General features: G+C 38.5%; 1 protein-coding gene across 1 annotated transcript in view; it reads right to left on the bottom strand.

Annotated features, from left to right (window-relative positions):
* The window catches only part of LOC115903085 (gamma-aminobutyric acid receptor subunit gamma-3-like), a 153,806-nt gene extending 140,587 nt beyond the window's left edge, over positions 1-13,219 (bottom strand). The window contains exon 1 of the mRNA XM_030947277.1: positions 13,167-13,219. The gene's annotated coding sequence lies outside the window, so the exon portion shown is untranslated. The remainder of the gene's footprint in view (positions 1-13,166) is intronic.
* Positions 13,220-17,434: the final 4,215 nt, after the last annotated feature.

Below are 17,434 nucleotides of genomic sequence, written 5' to 3'. Positions count from 1 at the left end.
AGCTGGAGATTTTTGTCTTGGCCCAAGCCTTGACATCTCTTTGAGACTTCACTCCACATTGATGGATTATCTCTTCTGCTTCAAACAATCATTTCACAGTCAGAAACGCAGCATGAAATTAGAAATAATGCATTTCAGAAAATCAGCTGTAGCTCTGTTCTCTCCCTTTTTGGTGGAAGACTTTTTAAATATTGCCACTTCCCATTTCTTTTTGGAGCCTTTTGTTGGCTTCTCTTGCTATTAAAGCATTCCCAAAGATATCCTGATTGCTGTGATCATGCCACAATTGCCTTTCCACAGCCTGTTTTCTTGGTGTGTCAGGGTTCATGTCCTGTTGCAGACTGTGCCTGATGAGAAGCTTTGCCTTCGATGAGACATAACTGTATATGCCTAAAATTGATCACATTTAGAAAAGAGCTGTCCAAAGCACGCAAAGAAGCGCAGGGGATGTACATGGCAGCATGCAAACTTTTCATCTCTGTTAGCTGGTGAGCACTGCTACTCAAATGCTAATCAGAGTAGTTCTTCCTAAGAAGATTGCTGCTGGAAGGAACAATATTTTTGGGATTGACATAGAAAATACAGTGCTCACTCTGACCTGTAATTTAAGGCTTTACTACTAAGACAGCAAGCTGGGATGGGGAGAGAGAGAGAGAGAGATTCCAAATGCATAATTGAAGAAACCAAGGTTGTAAACTTAAGATTTTAGCAACATAAATGCACAAGGACAAGCTTAACTCCTGTGGAAATAGTAAAGAAATGAAGATTAATAATCCCTGATCAGAAGAAACAAAGAAAGAGAAAATTAAGATACTGTGAATATATGTTAATGGCTGTACCTAATATAATAAAGTACATTATCAATGTCTCCTAGGAATGCTTGATATCTGAAAAATTTACAAAATCATAAAGGTACTTAATAGTATTTACATATTACAATAGAAGATTTACTGACTTTATAAACATAGTTTTTGAGGCATTACCTTACTCAAAACAGAAGTTAAACTATACTTTTCACAATAAATAAATGCATTCTCAAAGACTGCACACAAAAAGATTTTATGCTTATAATCTCTGTATTAAACAGGTTTTTTAACAGGAAAGAGTGCCTTTTAACCAAAGAAGTGAAAGAATATTTTGAAACATCTTTTATGCCATCAGAACCTAGGAAAGGAGAGGTTACCATGATGTTTTTACACTTACTGTCACTCTTAGCACAAGAACAGTTGTAAGGGAATGGGAGACAGGGCAGTCATGAAAAAGCAGACACTCAGAGTAGAGGGTCAGATACAGTGATGGTCTCACACACAATTCTGAGTGAGAGAAAAGATGGTAAGGAACACTTTTTAAGGAGGCAGATGGGAAGATCAGGTAGGTAGAAGTCCTGTTCTAGCTGTTCCCTTCCAGAGGCACTTTTAAGGTACCTCCCGAGGCCATGTTTTACCTTAAGAACCCACATACCACTCTACTACAGAACGCAAATGTCCCCAAAAGTCACACTCTTACAACACCATGGTTGGGAAACAAAAAAAAAATACAACCTCTTTTTCTCAGAAGCTGAGATATTGAGGGTGTTCGTATCTTCTCCAAGATGCAGGAAAGCTACAGCTCACCTGGGATATTTCACCATTTCAAACCATCCTGCCACGCATCACTGAACACTTTCAAGGGTCAAAATACATAAATACATACAATCCTGCATTTGCTCAAAACAAACACTAACTCACTGATTGCATCCCCACAGCTGAATAAAGAGAGACTACACACACAGCTCAAGCACCACACACCCAGTCATTCACCTCACTTTACTGCCAGCTGAATTCCTTGCACTGTTGCTCCCAAGGCAAATGTGCCACAGAGGCAGCTAAAACTAAAAAAAAAATGTAGACATACACCAGTTGGTGCCACTCAGTCTTGGGGACAAGTATTGGTCCCTGGACATCTTTGATTTAGTAGAACAGACATACCCAGGTCAAAAAGTCTGAATTTATTACAACATAAATAGGATCTAAAAGGAGAGTTTAAAATTCTGGATGACAGAAATTAGGGAAATAAATGAAGCCACAGCGAGCAGGGGAGTTATATCCTATATCCACAGGATGTGAATAGGTGTTACTCTAATTAAACAAAATGATGCACAAAAAAGCCAACTGTGCACAAAGTAGTAGAAAAAAGCTCATCTGTAAAAGCCCTAATTTGCATATGAGGGAAATGCAAATGTTTAACTGCTCTAAAAATAAGATGAGTGTTTTGCCACGTAGGCACAAGAGGATGGTCTGTAATGAGTCTGTGTACAAACCTTTCTTGCTCTTGGCCTCCAAAGGAGCCAGGGCAGCCCTGCACCCTCTGAACTGCTGGCTCAGGTGAAAGCAGAGCCTTCTCTGCTTCTGCACTGCTGGGAGCACACTTCCAGGGGAGGCTGAGACTTCATGTTCAAAATATGGAGCCCACAAGAGTGGGCTGGCTGCCCTAGTAGGCTGAGCCCAGCCTTCCCACACTTCCGAGCCTAGGAGCACTCCAGATCACAGCCCACCTCTTCAAAGGAATACACAGCAGGTAAATGTGTGCATGCTTCTCCTAGGCTTCACAACAGAAGCAAAGAGACTTTTTCATAGGATAAGTATCTGGGGGTTGATCCTTGCCTCAGCTTCTTTGATTTCTTTTTTTGGCCAACTCCAAGGCCCTGAGCTCCAGTGATCCAAACCATACCTCCTCCCAAATCTTCTTGTATTATGTGGTTTGACACCCAGAAATAGTTTTACCATGCCATAAAATCCATCTTTTCAAGCCAAATTCCATCCAATTCCTCCTTGATTTCAGTCCATTCTTTTTTGATGTGAGACTTATTCAAACACCTATTGACATTGGTAATTCTTCACTGTCCCTAGTCAGGGCACAAGGGACACCAGATGAAACAGCAGATGGCTGATTGCCATTCACTGGGCCCTGCAATGACCAAAATTTCAGGAGTTCAGGCTGTTCCTATCAGTTTTACATGAGCACATTCATCTTATATTCACAAACACCATCACTCACCAGTTGGGGAAATTTTAAAGGAAATTACCAGAAAATTACCAGAAAATATGATTAAGGGAAAAAAAAGAAAAAATTAAAAAACCCAAACAAGAAATTTTAAGATCTGTCTTGCAAAGCTTATAGGGGAAAATGAAATATAGCCCTGTAAAGATGTGTAAAACAAACTCACTCAAATCAGCATGTTTTCTAGTACTTCATGATTAATTCCTGATATTGGCACATAGCTTTTTACACTATATTAGAAGGAATAAAAAAGAATTCTGCCACAACTTGTGAACCATAAAAAGAGATAATTGTGGGTGTAGCTTGTGTGGGAAAAAATACTTTATATCCCAAGCAGATTCACTTTCTAACTAGTAATGAAATAGTTAATACAAATAGGTGACAACACAAGCACTCTTGATATGCTGTGCCCAAACCCTCCAGCACCAGGCAGGTAATTTTACATAAAGGCAGCTGCATCTCCAACCCAGGGGAGGAAGGCACTTCATCTGTTGCCATGGTAACACTGCCACTCCCCCCATCCCCCTTTGCTCCCCCACCCTCTACCAGTCCCCTCCCTGTTGCCACAGTAACCACTTGACATCAGTCCCACTCCTCCCAGCCCTGCATCCCCCCGGACACCCGCCCCTCCTTTAGCCATCAGCTGAGGGGACACACTGACATGGGCACCAGGCAGCTGGAAACTGAACCAGGGAGACACAGGGAAAGCCCCATTCCAGAGCCACAAGAGGTCGTGGAGGTTCTGTTTGGATGGACTTACACAGGGATGCGCTATAGGGGAAAGCCATGGGGTCAATATAATGTTTGTACACCATCATCTGTGCTCCAGGCACCCAGGCTGACCCTTTGATCAGAAATGTATGTCACTGGTAATTAATTCTAAAGCAGTCCTTTTCCTGGTATTTTTTCCTTTTATTATTTAATGACAGAAACAATAATATTGACCCAGTCACATTTCTCTGACCCACGTCTTTAGGTTTATTCAGTCAGCATTTTTTTCCTTTCTGAATACGGTCCTTAAATTGGGAGAGGTTTTATTACTACTTCTGTTTTATTTTTCTTTTCCCCAATTTCAGTTTAAGCAAGATGGAAAGACATGTTTTGCTTAGAGTCTCACAGTATTGCAGTATTTCTTTCTGAATCCTGCTAAAACTTCTCCAGCCTTTAACACTTTCCACTGCAAAGATACAGACCTGGTAAGCTTCCCAGCATAAGCTTTCTGAACCTTTCTTAACCACTTCAAACAGGCCCAGATTAGTAAAGCTTCTTACACTAGAAGAAAAGGACAAGTCTTTCATGGTCTATCCTTTTTTTGAATTGTAGCAGACAACTGGAAGTACAGCAAGAAGACATGTGAAAGTCCAAGGGCTGACAGTAATTTCCATTTTTACCAGATATCAATACAGACTCACACTTCTTCACCTGAACATCTCTAAACTTGTAGCAAGAGAGAAAAACTAAGATCTAATTCAACAAAAATTACCCTAGTACAGGAAGAAAGAGATGTCTTTTCCACGGCAACTTTCTATTTTACTGTTGTTCTCCAAAATAGATTTCATAATGCCCAGCTGTGAAGTGCTTCATGTAAAAATTTATAATATACATTTCAGCTGCTCTATGAAAGAAAAAAGTTATTATTGTAGTTTTGATACCAAAACACTAGTCCATTGTGAACAACATGAAAGAAGTGGACATGCTTTTTTGGTAATGAAATCCTCTGTAAATCCTTAGTTTTTCATTTCCTAGCATAAGAGTAAAAAGGAAAACAAAAGACTCAAAGTACAAACTGCTAGAAGCAGATTTTTCTCATTCTCAAAATGTGGAATGAAAGACATGAGAAAGATGGTTGAAATTGCTCTGGAGGAAGTAAATGAGTGAAAAATTAACTAAGGAATGTGAGAATTCTTGAAAGCAGCTATTGAACAACTGAATTTTTAATTATGCATTTTTTAAAAAGTGAACATCAGGCCCAGTTGATAAACACATACATGTGTCAGCTGCCATAACAGTGAACAAAGCTTGAGAAGCAAGCCTAACACAGTTTATATCTTTTTCCAAACTCATAAAGATGAATACTCATCAGAGCTGGAAACTGGCCACCTGCTGCAACTTTGCTGATTTGGTTCAGCAACCTTCATAATTAAGTAGCATTATCAGCCTGGGAGAAATAAGTGATCAAATATGAAACCAAAGCATTTTCTCTGCTGATCCTTTATTTGAGTTTCTTTTCATCTTTTTCTTATTACAATACACTGATGTAGGAGTGCATAACAGCAACCATAGGAACTTTTCTACCTGACATTAATGTTCTCTGATAATAAGCTGATACTAATTACTCTGCAAGTGAGAAAAAAACTTCTAATCCTACAAAATTAAAAAAATAAAAGCATCCAAGGGACAACTTTGGACAGTTGCCACTGGTCAATGCATCTAAAAATTAAAGAAAACTGAACATGATCATGTTTTAAAGAATGAAGACTAAATGTATAACTGATGCTTCTTTCCAAGCATGAAAATCTTTATCTAGATGAGGGTCAACAAAGGTACGCAGACATTCCTCAAAACATTTATTTACTCAAATCATATGAAACATAAGTTCAGGATAAAAACTCAGCAATGCTCTGACCAAAATGGTGAGGGGTGCTTCAAAAAACTTAAATGCCTAAAGGTATGTTATGGAGCAAACTCAGCAGATTTTGCTGCTGGATGGCAGCACATTGCACACCTTCTGTTGAAGATATATCATTGTGTCACCAGAAAAATGAGTTTCACAGATCCAGAAGATCAAGATAAAAATATTCCTTTGACTGCAATACACAGCTTCTTGCAAAGTTAGCCAAACAGCAGAACAAGAGTTTATGCACCTCACATTAGACAACTACTGTATGAAAAGGAAAAATATGCTAAATATCTTAGCATATGCATATCTTAGTTCTCCAATCCCTTTTAAGTCAAGCTCTGACTTCCATTCTCCCAGAGATATTTACGGCTATCCAAAAGTCAGTGCTCCAAAGCATGTTCTTTTCCATCAAATGTAATTTTTGTTAATTTAGGTACTCCAGAAGTCAGAATTGTGCTCATTATAAATACTGACATCTGAAAAAAAAAATCAGAGTTTTCCTGGTGTTTGTGTGTCAGTCAAGTGCATGAATTATGCTCCCAGAGAGGTCTGATTTATGCCCAAGCCTGTGGTGAATGCCACAGCTCTTTGGACCTCTCATTTAAATTTGGCAGGCATTGCAGTAGATCAGGAAATGTAGCAGGAAAAGAGCACATTTGCATCACAACTTGAATATGTCCATACTACTTTAGCAGTCAATTGTTTCTCATAACAAAAAAATGAAAAAAATAAAGCCATTCAAACCAGTTGAATAACTATATTTGATACTGCTCAATCACATTTTTATTGGGAAAACCGAAGAAATTAGAAATAAAGGCACAAAGCTGATGTGTCATTAAAATATATTTGTGTGGATGAGAATTCTGAAGTAGGTAAAAGATAACATAATTAAATGCCAAAGGCCCAAACTGATCCAGATGAATAGCAAGCAAACAGAAGTCAATGACCAAAGTGTAACACCTGCTGCCAGAGCCAGCATCTATGTAAGAAGTGTATTAATAATCTGAAGCATTATCTCCATTCCTATCAGAGACCCAAATATTTAATCTATTAATCACAACTCCTGCCAAAAATATTTTCATATATGCACCCAAGTGACATGTACTCCACACACCGTTGTATAAATAAGGTTCATAATGGACATTAGGAACTTCATGGACAACTCAGCATAAGGCTGCTCTAAATTATACACCCAGAAGGACAGTGCTAAAAGCCTCAAATTTATGAGTTAAATAACGTTCTCTTTAGATAAATTTATTAGAAAACGCAGATCTATTATGTGACTAAGAGTTTCTATATCAAAATCATTCTGGTATATTGTAGGTGAAGTTCCTAATCTCAACAGACATTATGGGATCTGACTTGTCTCATTATAGACATCTATTTTCAGTACATATACCAAAAGCAGTATCAGTGTCAAGTAAATGACTCAGACCAACTTTGTGATTGTTTTCATTCCAGTCAAAAAAGTACAGCCACTTCTAAGTATGAAGTTATGATGACAACATACTCTTATTTAACATTACAAAAAAATAAGTTTTGCAAAATTCCTGAAAGAAATTATTGCATCAAGAACACAAAAGTCACAACAAGGACAGCTTTGGATGAGAAATCATACCTTTATGTATGCTGAAAATTTGCCCAAACTGTGACCAAAAGAAAACAAACAGTAAACACACATCACAGTCTATATATTCTTGGTAAACAATTTCTAGATTTTTGGAGCTAAATTTCTCAAAGAATCTATCAAAATAGACAATTTTCTCTGCAGACAATATGCAAGACTTTCTTTGTAATCATTGCTCTGTATTGCTGAGGCCCTAGTGACAGAGCAAAAAGGAAATATCCTATCTCTTCCTACCCCCACATTCTTTTATTTCCATGTACAGTGAGTGGAGGACAGTTCTTTCAGATTACACCTTAGCAGAACCCAGCAAAACCTCATTGCAATCTTCCCAAAGAGGTGAATGAGAAAATGAGAAAAATAACTTGACCAGAAATTTCTATTAACTTCTGAGCTACACAGTTTTGCTGAGATCATTGCATGACAATATGCATGCCAGAGGATATTCTCTGCTCTATACTCTTTGCTATTTGCAGTGGAATATGGCATGATGAAATCACTGTGACTGTACATGCAAGTTTTCCAAAATACATGTGTTGTTGAAGGTAAATACTGACTTTTATAGCAAGAAAGCAATAAATCTGATAAATTAAACTGAGCAAAATACTGATGAATGAGTTCATGGTTCTGATAAATGTTAGGAAAAGAAGAACAAAGATAGGGTATGAAGAAGAGTTTGAGAAAAATTGTACCAGTTTTGGATTTAGACAGTCAAGAATTTCTATCAGAAAATGTACAAGTAAATTCTCCAAGTGGTGCTATTCCTTCTTTATGCTTTTGCAGTTTTTAATTCTACCCGATTTCAAACATTGTGCACATCACTGTAACCTAAACAGGAGCTAGAAAAATTGCAAAATTTATCTCAAGACAGCAGTTCAGGCTTGTCTCTCACTAGAGATCTTCCTTTTCATTTTATCAGTTGAAGATAAAACATGTTAGTATGACATTTTACACTATCACATTATCTGAGTTCGTATATTTGACGGTGTCACCTCTATGCTAACATCAAGCTCTGGCTCAAGCAAAAGCTAAAGTGCTGTTTCAGAGCTCTGTCTGGAAAAGAACATGTGCACACCTTCAAATCCCACTGCAATTTTCAGAAGTACAGTGCCCTTAAATGCCTCCAAAGTTTGCACAAACTCACACCTTGAGCTGCTAATGAAATGATGCAGAGATTGGCCAAGAGAAGAAGATGATGATGGCAGAAGAGAAGGAACCACCAGTGCCAAGGGACTGCCAGGTGTGACTGCAAAGCTCCTCTGGGTAATCCTTGATGAATTAAGGTGACTGGGAAAAGTGTCCAACAACTGGAGAAAAGCAAATGTCATTCCTACCACCAAGGTGAGCAGGAAAAAGGGGACTACAGCCTCACTTCTGTCCCTGAAAAGGTGATGTAGCAGCTAGTCCTGGAAGCTACTTCTAGGCATAGGAATGACATGTTTTTTGGATTTTCTGTCATTTTATGATTATCAACTAAGATTTGTGGATTTATGAATTTTCAGGAACAGTGTATCTTCCACTACAGAGCTGCTGTTTCATTTCTTATTGTCTTAGATTCCTAAAGGTTAAAGAGCATATTAGGTGTTGTATTTCCCCATGTCTGTGGAAAGCGAAGGGTCACATTTCACCTGATTAAAGAGTGACCACATCCTGAAAAACATTGCCAGTGTCATGGTAATTGTTTCCCTTTCTCTCACAGAAAATGTGTTTTTCCACCTCAAAATATTTCATTTCATGACAATCGGATATAAGTATAATAAGCAATATATATTTAAAACATCTTTTTTTTTTGGGTTTTTTTTTTTGCAGTACAGCTTTGCAAAAAATGCCACAAAACAACCAAAAACATCTCAGGTGTAACATCATCCCCTACATGCTCTGCGCAGCTCTTTGCTTTGGGACAGAGAGGTGATACAGGCATGTCAACTTAGTGAAATGTTTCATGCGTCAAAATTATTTTCCTCTATCTCTTGCCAAAAAGGATTTAAAATGTCAGTTCTGCTGAGATGGCAGCTTGGTATGAAATGAGGAAGACAGCCTAAGTGTTTTGGTTTCCTACATGTACCATATGTATTTTTGATGTAACAAGTACAATAATTTCAAAGAATTACATAATGATTTCTGACATTAGGATCTTCATATCAATCAGTACACTTAGAAAAAATAAATCACTATGGTAGGCATTAAAAACCTATTTAAAGTACAGAACACATGTCTCAGAATCAAACACGACTTTTTTTTTCTTAAAAACAATGCCACATTCTTTAGGCAGCGTCTACACCTGCCTTTGCAAAAGCAGTGTTACGCCTGAAATAGTTAATGTTTGATACATTTTCCTGCTGCCCCTTGTTAGGTTTACTCCAAGAATTCACTTCAGTGCCACAAATTAGAACTGCTCTGTTGCAGAAGTGCCAGCTAGGACAAGAATTTTGTTATCAGACTGATTAATGAATTATACAAAAGGTCTGCTTGTCCTGTAAAAGGCAGTCTCCCGAAGACCTTTCCAAATTATCAGTTATGGGAGCTCTGCACAGGTCCCTTTAAAAGAAGGGCAGAGGTTTTTAAATGGATCTCTCTAGAAAGATTTGGGAAAACATTATAACTCACTTCAAACCATATTTGGCACAATGGATGCAAGTTACCCAGTGGAAATTACTTCTCCTTTTCAATTAGGAGCTTTGAAATACTGCTCTGCACATGATTACTTTTTCAACAGCACTGCTATACTTGTAAAGTCTGTGGCTGAAGAGCATCTCACTGCAGAGTGCCTGAGCATCTGTTGCCAACTGTGCATGGCAGATGAAAGTTGAGAACAGAGATAATTACAAGATGACAGCATTATATCATTGCTTTTTTTTGTATAAGAGGTGAACAAAAATACCATCCACAAACACCACTGTAAAATATTTTTGTCACCAAAACCTCAATATCTGACCTTTTTTTCACATAAAATAATATCTTTGCTTATACTATCACAAGCTCTTCTCATATGTTCCAGAACAAAGGACTGCTTGTTCTTGTTTCCCCCACTGTACCAGGAAGACATAAATTAATCTGATTCAAATATGACACAGATTAATAGTGTCAGAGCAACATCAATTAAACTGTGTACCAGCTGCCCAGTTACATTCTTAGGTTGCCCTTTCTCCAAAATTTTACCAGAAGACTATTATTCAGTTAAAAAACCTAGAAAGCCAAAAATCTCCATCCCAACACAAAAAAAACCACCAAAAAAATCCCCAACCCTTCAGATTCCCTTTAACAAGGACTGCTTGAGTAAAAACTCTTAATCCACATCTTCTGCCCAGAGTGCTCAAATTCTCACAGAATATTCATTTATAGCTCTATTCATGAAGATGGACAGATTTTGCTGATATGATAGGAATAGAAAAATTACTGAAACTACTCATACCATAGAGCTAATTGATATTTTGTTTTGGCTGGAAATAGCATGAAAGTTGCAGGAAGAGATGTTGAACTACATACTATGACATTAAAACTATAATAGAGTTATGATTACTGCACTTGCAATTTGAATGCTGCCATTTAGCTACGCAAGTGCTCAACCAAGTCCCTGTTTATATTCTCCTAATATATTTCTAAAATAAGACACTGCTGTTTGATGCAAGCATCATTTTCCCTATGAGCCTCCTGGAAAATGTTGAATTGTAAATCTGTGAGCACTGTTTCCAGGCTTTGCTGCCTGCAGGTCCTACAGCAATAGTTCAATACCATTTAAGAGTCCCGCTTTTCAGAGTTTTGAGGCATCAACATATCCCATGAAAAGCAATTGCTTATAACTAACAAAAAATTTTAACATAATTTTGAAGACTAGAACATGCAACTGGCTGCATAAATATGGTGGCATTTGCCAAAATTTGTGCACCTGTTTATATTTTTGGTTTATTTAAACCAAACTGAAATAATATATGGAATAATTCAACTTTCTACAGGAAGCAGGTATTTCATGGTATTTCTTTAGAATCTTTACTCCATTAGAACACAGATATGAAGAGAAGTCTAGAAAGTATCCAGGAATTTTACTGGTTGGGTTATAGTTCTCAGCTAGACTAACAAATAGCACAGAACGCTATGCATTCAAAGGTGGCAAGTGTATTGCATTAAGTGACCCAGACAGCAAAACACTAAACACTGCTAGGGAGAGCCCCACCAAGGAAAAGAAAAGCAAATCACAAACCAGCAGCTCCCCCGCTCACCGAGGAATAGCAGCACTGTGGGAAAAGTGGGGGAATCAATGAAGCACTTTGACAGCCCTGAGGCCTGTTAAGTCCTGCTAGGTGTGGTAAAAGTCCACAACTCTCACTCATGATTGGGAACAGCTGAGTTCACTGCAGGAGTATTTCCTGCAGGAGAAAGCCCATGCAAGCTTCCTCCACTGCAGTACAGCAGCAGAGAGAAAAGGGCTTGAAGGAGAGTGTCCTTGTGTTACAGGAACCCTCAGTTACAGAAGAACAGAGCGGTCCTCATGGAAAATCTCTGACTGCAAACCACAATATCCCACTCTAAGTCCTTCTAAACAGAAAGCATCAGCCAGTGAGGTCAGTTGTACATTAATGTATAATACTGCCATTTGCCAGGCACACAGTGGTTACTAAGGAAGAAAACATCTTCCATTAAATATTTCACTGGAGTGTAATACCAAGCTTTCACTGTATTTGAAAAAGCTGCAGCAATAGGCATCAATATTGGGCTGAGTTACTCAGGCTTTATCCCCCACTTTAAACACTGACATCTCCTCAGAGCAGTATCCTGCTCCCTCTTAAATTCCTATGCTACATTTCTTTCTCATTTTTGATGTCTGATTAAATCAGCTTAAGGATTTATCCAATTCTGAATTATGACAGAGAGTATATTTTTAAGTATAAGCCATGACTTCATGAAGCTTGTTATCAGAGCTGGACTCACCTCCATGGAACAGTTTCATTAAGACTTATATCTTGGAACTGTTTATCTCTGTGAAGGAAGCACGTTGAATTAGGAAAATACATCAGGAGTAGCCTCAATGGTCTAATTCAGAACTATATTTCACATGTGCGTATGTCAGTGCTTCTGCTGTCAAATATCATTGTACAGTTAGCCAGACTTGGCCAAAAATTATATTATCCATTAATTTCAAACCTCTAGGTATTAAATACTGTATTCATCATGAATCAGTAAGAAAAAAAAACCTAAATAGCAGAATTGTTCACAAAGCAAAATATCCCAAAATATTGTTTTTACTTTCAGGATATAGTCTGTCCATAAAAATCTTATTTTGATAAATTAAAAATCTGTCAGATACACTGAAAACCTTGGTGATATTTCGGCTAAACTTCATTTTTTTAAAAAGTTATATTCCATCATAAGGTGTTGATTTAGTTGAATCATCATTTTCCAGTAGAACACTTCTATGAGAAAATTTTAGCCCTGGCCTTAGGAAGGAACTTATCAACATATTATTATTAACTTATTTGTTTGTGAAATGAAAACTTGCAAGTTTGCTTGCAGTCAAAGTAGAAACTGGGTGAGATTGACATCATCCATAAAACAGAAATATCACCCATTTATCCATCCAACCTCCTGCAATCACCGTGTCAAACTGCACATAGGCTGTACAGGCGGCGCCAGGACTTTTCAGCAGACAACACCTCCCTGCCATCCTGCCACAGCCTGGCTGAGAAAGCAATAATTCAAAAGCTTGGAATGTAAGTGTCAAGTAACCAGCTTTGTACTTCCATAGCAAAATCTGAATAATTACATTTGGTAAGCTGGTCCACACTGCGGAATATTTTCCTTCATTCTAACCACTCTAAGAGCAGAGAGGTATTGTCATCTTACTGCAGGAGTTCCATACTGCTGTCTCCTTACACAAAAGTTTCATACCTTGGTGTTTTCTCACGGGCATTTCCTCCAAGCGCTAACTCTTTCTTCTTCACAAAGCAACCAACTGACTCCAGCTCCCCTCTCACCCAGCAACCCACTCTTTCATAGCACTCTTCTTCTCATTGGTTACAGCTGTGGCCTGTTAAAGTCAGGCCTGTTCCTAATCTTTGATAATTGGCCCAGCTGCAACTCCTTAGGGGTAAGATTACTTTCTACACTATCTTTATTTTCTTATATTCTATCCCCCTACAGAGGGGCATTTTGGGGCACTAAATTGACCAGCTTCTAAGTATGCACCAGACTGTACCCTGCAGTTGAACACTATAGTAGTGCTATGTGCTGTGTTTTCATTTCCTCCTGAGAAAAACAGTTTAATTTACATAGGAAGATAACCAAATACATAACACTGGTCTTTAGGCTATAAAAGCATCATAACATGCTACAGAAGGCAAGCATTAGTAACCAATTAGTAATCAGCAGTTTTTAAAAATTTCTGCTAGGTTAAGCAATATGTTAAGTAAATGAACTACTGAAAAGATCTGGGCATGGTCCCCTTTAGTCACCCTCTCTCATCTCCTCAGACTGAGTGCTTCTCCTGCTAGGTCTGAGATTTTTTTTAACTGTAGAGCATGCCTAAACAACTTTTTAACAAGGCAGAACACTATTTTCTGCTATAGTGCCAACTAAAAAAGGGGAGCCAGTCAGCTCATTTTGTTTAAGAAAGAGGCAGTTGTTGCTTCTGCAAGGTAACATGCCTGCAAAAAGGAGGAGAGCAGATCCCCTCCACTCTAGGCTGCCACACGTTTCCTGTCTCAAGCCATGATGCAGGATTATGCTAGGCCAGAACAGAGCAGCCAGTGCCAGATCCAGCCCAGCTGGCTGGAGTGAATGCCTCTGCAGCTTCCTTGCTTTTCACCTTCTTCAAAGAAGGTGCTCCAAGGACAGTTCAGGAAAGTGTGTACTCACGTCTTGTCATGACAGCAATGAATCTCTCTGTATCTATACATGTGCACTGCTCTTTCTCCTTCATTAGAGTAGCACACACTGTTTGTTCATCCTATGGAGCCTCTCACAGTGAGCATCTGGAGTCCAAAGACAAACTGACAGTGAGTTCACTTTATGTGTCCATCTAATTTTAACCATCATTTACTTATATTGGCTTCTGCAAGGCTCTCAGTTATTAAAAATTCAAGTAAAGTCATATCATTGGTGCTTTAAAGAATATCATGGAGACATATCAGTTACACAAAGCAGTAATATTCAACTACATTTATTGCCTATAACCAGAAAAGCCATCAAGAATGAAAAAACTAGCTATATTTAAAAGTAATAAAAGCTACACTTTTGCCTATACTCTCTGAACAAACTTGAATGGGTTGGGGCTTATGACCAATTTAGAATAATTTACCATTCAGATAGTCTGCACTGGAACAATAAAAATCCCATTTGTTTAGATTTATTTTAACAGCAAGATGATCATAGACTAATCATATATGCATCTTTTTCCCTACTGCATAATAGATGTTTTCATTTAGGCAAAATTATAAGAATTTTAAATTCACTGGCCTTAATAGAATAGAAAGGTAAAACAAATTATTTTAATGAATAAAAAAAGCCTTTGGGCCACTGATAATTCAGACCTCTAGCAGAGAAAAGAGAGTAATATTATAACATAGATTACAATATTCAAGCAAGAAAACAGTCTAGTTTACTTTTACCCTACTGATTTATCTTTTATTTGAAGATCCACCAATATAATACTAAGCACCAGGACAGATTTTAAAGTTCAACACTTCTAAAAAGCTTATGTAAGTTGACAAAGCTCGGTAGAAATTACCTGAGTAGACCACCTGAAATGGTCTTACCTATTACTTTGTGAATTAGCAACTATTTATCCAATATTTATGTCAGAATGCAAGTGGTTACACATCACGCTCATTTGTAGGATCAAGAGGATTGATTCTATATGTATTTATTTAAATATCAGAATTTCCTAGGTTGCTTTTCATACACTGAAGTGGCTCCCTCAGCAAATGCCATGACTCAAATGACAGAGCAGTACAGGCAGTCGTTGTGAACAGCACCAGGCTGGCACTGACTGACAGCAGGAAGGGTGAGCAACCTGGGGACTGGCACTTGGCAGAACACAGAAAGCCTCATTCTGTAGGGAAGCCTCCTGCAGCAGCTTCACTGGAAGTAAAACAACACTTTCAAAACAGCAGAAGAAAGGCATTTATCAGAGTGATTGATTTTTGTTTAAAAGCTTGCACTCAGGAATTATATTCCCCCATACAGTCCTGCGAGACCATCTGCAGCAGTGTCGGGGAGGAGGGAGGAACATCTTTAGCAGGGCCCAGGCACAGCTGCCAGTAACTGCTCCTTGAGAGGGTCCATGGCCTCCAGGAGCAGCTCTGAACAGAGGAGGAAGCAACATCCCTGGCCCCTCAGCAGGGCTGCACAGGCACTTGCAGGCTCCAGCCACAGAGGACAGCCTGGATGACAGACCTGCCAGGAATACCTTAAAGATCTCTTAGCCCTGAACAGGTGGTGGCATGTCAGAAATTTTGAGCAGAGGCATATTTTACCTTAGATGCTTGCACAACTCAACCATTTCTCTCTGATTTTCGAGGAACACCACTTGATGATCACTTCTCCCCCTCATCTCTCATGGGTGAGCTCTATTAGTCATAATTATTTCTTTATTTGCATGTTTGCAAAACAAGTAACAGAAACAGTGAAGAGTAATGAGTCCTGATGTGCCAGCGGACATTAAAATAGCTAAACATAATAGATGAAATGCAATGTATCATTCTCTTTAATTAAACTCATGCAAAAGTAGATGCCTTTCTCTGCCCATTTCTTGCAGCTCAGAGTGCAGAATCAGCTGCCTAGCTAAATATGCACATTCTTGAATGGCTGCATCACCAGGTTCACCTGGTAAATGCAATCCTGGGAAGATGCTGATCTTTTTTTTAGTGCTACTGTTCATCAGTAACTGATGGATAATTACTGTGACTGGCTGAAGAACCTGCTTGCATGAATTTAGGAATTCTGTTAATTATGTAAATCACTCAATATTTAATGCCTCAGTGTGTAATGAATCAGCCATGAACTACCTAAGTCCTTTGTAATTTACTGCCCAATCTGTCTGAAAGATGAGGCCATAGATAATGGAAGAGAGAAGTTAACTGAAATATTTAGGGTTTGGATGAACTCTCCTGTCAGATTAAAAAAGAAAAAAAAAGGCACTTTGGTCCTTATCTGGGCATAGGAGTGGTAGATGTTGAAAAATTCCCAGAGAGGAAAGCAAAGTATACAAAGCAGGGGCTGACAGAAACAAAAGGAATTTCTGGGTAAGAAAGTAAGAAAAGGGACATGCTTTAACTGGTGGTTTGGCTGTGGGAACAGCTGAGAAAGAGAACATTACTGCAGAGAGGAGGAAGAAAGGGGTGATGTCCAGCAGGAGATGCCATTTGAAGAAAAGGATGTCAGGAGGGTGGAAGAGGACAGAGGGCTGTGAGTTTGTATCTGACTATGAAGACAGATTTGTGAGCTCAGGAGCTGTGCCACAACCAGAGCCACATCCAGCTCATTAGTGTCTGAGCTGAGAAGAGCTGCCACAGACCAGAAAAACAAAGAGCTCTGTTGCATTTAGACCAAGAAAAAATTAAGGAATACCCACAGATGCAGCACCTGTGGGCTCAAACACAAAAGCACAGTAAACATCATGGACCTCAGATGAGATATGAGGCCGGGCATCGCTCTCCTCATCAGCAAGAGCAAACGAGTTCAGTTACTAAATTAGAAGAATTTAATGTTCCGTGCAATTTAAATTCCTGTTTTTTCAGATCATTAACTGTTTTCTAGAGGACAGAAAACTCTGATTAAGCTCCATTTCTACACTGTAATATCAAGCTATTTTTGAGTGCATAAAGATGATTTTGAGAATACTGTCACTATAGAAACTAGTGCCAAAGGAAGTTGTTCTCTATTTTCCCACTAGGGAAAGGAAAGAAAATGCTCTTTATTAGCTGGTAGAAATGGATGTAGTTACATTTAAATATTTTTCCTCCTGGTCCTCTTTAACTACTTTTGTATTTGACAATAATACCTTCAGCTTCCATTATCTTTTGGGGAAAGGGAAAAAGGGATTTTCCCTTTTCCCCCTGCAGGCTGTTGTCCTGGTATGCTTGTGTGTGACTGTGTTTGTGTGTGATCCAAGTAACAGACACCACAAATAAAACCAACACAAAATCCTTTTAGATAGA

This window comes from Camarhynchus parvulus, chromosome 1 (genome assembly GCF_901933205.1).
Source record: "Camarhynchus parvulus chromosome 1, STF_HiC, whole genome shotgun sequence".
Lineage (NCBI taxonomy): Eukaryota > Metazoa > Chordata > Aves > Passeriformes > Thraupidae > Camarhynchus > Camarhynchus parvulus.
The sequence above is the reverse complement of the archived record's forward strand: the minus strand, read 5'-3'. Positions and strand labels throughout refer to the sequence as shown.